This window comes from Gavialis gangeticus, unplaced genomic scaffold (assembly GCF_001723915.1).
Source record: "Gavialis gangeticus isolate Ggan-Ray unplaced genomic scaffold, GavGan_comp1, whole genome shotgun sequence".
Classification (NCBI taxonomy): Eukaryota; Metazoa; Chordata; order Crocodylia; family Gavialidae; genus Gavialis; species Gavialis gangeticus.
The window spans coordinates 3,195,204-3,196,952 of NW_017729000.1; positions in this window are offsets into that span (position 1 = coordinate 3,195,204).

Sequence of the window (1,749 nt, forward strand, 5' to 3'; positions counted from 1 at the left end):
GCACACAGGACGCCACGGTGAACACAGCTGATCAATCAAACAGGCAGTCATAAAGCGTCGCCACAGAGGAGGGATGTGCTTCACTGATGAAATCGTTATGTCCCAACGGTGATTTTCCAACGGAGGCAGCGAGCACAAGCGCATCGTGCCAAAGATCAGAAGTGATCTCTTTTATTTGATTTTGGCAAATAAATTAAGTGCAAAAGTCTAGTTGCTCTAATAAAAGAGATCACCTCTACCACGAGATCTGATTCCTGTTGCCTCTAGACCAATATGGCTACAACCGAGACCTCATGCCAAAGATGCCACTTCAGCTGCAAGCCCCCGTGGCAGCATTGCATTTATCTCAGAAGATAACACCCTGCACAAACGACCGAGTAAAGCCTTGGGAAGCTCCCACCTTCCATACAACTTGGACGTTGGAAATGAAAGATCACTGGTCCGAGGGCCCTGGGCAGCACCGTCTGCGTAACAGGAAGGGATCTGGCCCTGATGTCAGATTAGTGCAAGACAGATCGGTGTGCGTGCCCCTTGTGTTAGACATTTGTCACGTACCGTGTCCCCACATCAGGGCTTTAGCAGGTTTGGAGGTGTGAAATGGCATCACAGCTAGGTCCCTTTGGCTAAGAAAAATAAAGAAGACCTCAAGGAGGGGGGGAGTCTTCTGTTTGTGACTTGAAAAAGGAAGCGGGAGGCTCTCTCACAGTCACAGCTGTATCCAAAGGGCTTCTCCTGCAGCTGCTGAAAATGTGTGCACACGCATGTGCGCGCACACACACACACACAGGTGGGAGCCCTTTCTTCTGGACACAGAGGTTTTGCTTGCTTTCCTGTAAATGCAGTGGTTAAAACTGGGATTGTTCCCAGTCTATCAATAGCTCAGTACCATGGTCTCTTCCTCAGCCTGCCCAACCCACTGCGGTTACCGAAGCCGCGTTTCTCAGCGGGGTACTTTCTCCAGACGTTGCATTTGGGGTATATAAGACCTAGTATATAAGAAATGGGGAGCCCAGGAAGCAACAGCTGTGCCTGTACAGAACAGTTTTTAATTAAACTGAACAAACTGTTTCTAAATAAGCCACCGTCTTCACAACCCCACTAAACAGCTTTTTACTGCTCCACGTCCAGGTTAGCACACCAAAAGCTATTAGAAAGGGAATTGTAATTTAAGCCTAGGTAGTAACAACCCCTCATCAACCTGTTTCCATTTGATGCAAATAAAATTTAGCAGGAGCAACAACGGCACATAATAAAGGCTACAGGTTTCTCAGGCACTACAAGTAATTTCCCCCTCTCCCCAGTCCTATTTTAAACAGCGCAAAACCAGTTTGTGGCGTGAATAAAATACAGCAGCTGATTTGCCTCGGCGCCTCGAAAAGGACAGATGCATCGAGCTAGCCCCTCTGTCCTTGAAGACGCGAGCTTAATTGCAAGCATGGGGTCAGACCCCTCACTGCGATAAACCTGCGTCACTCCCATGAAGTCGGTGAGCAGAGGCCCTTCCACATCCATTCGCTCACAATCTGACTCGTGCCGCTTAAAATATTCGGCGGTTCAAGGGTTCACTCAATCCTAGCATTTAGGGATTTAGGAGGGTCATTCTTCAGCCCTCGTTCTCTATAGCAACGTGGTATATTTACACGTTATCTGTCACACGCAGAGAGATGTAGCTAGTTGGAAGTCAAGAAGAAGGCAGGGTAGATTTGCACCTTAACACTGTCCAAAGTAAATATTACTTGCGCGCGCACA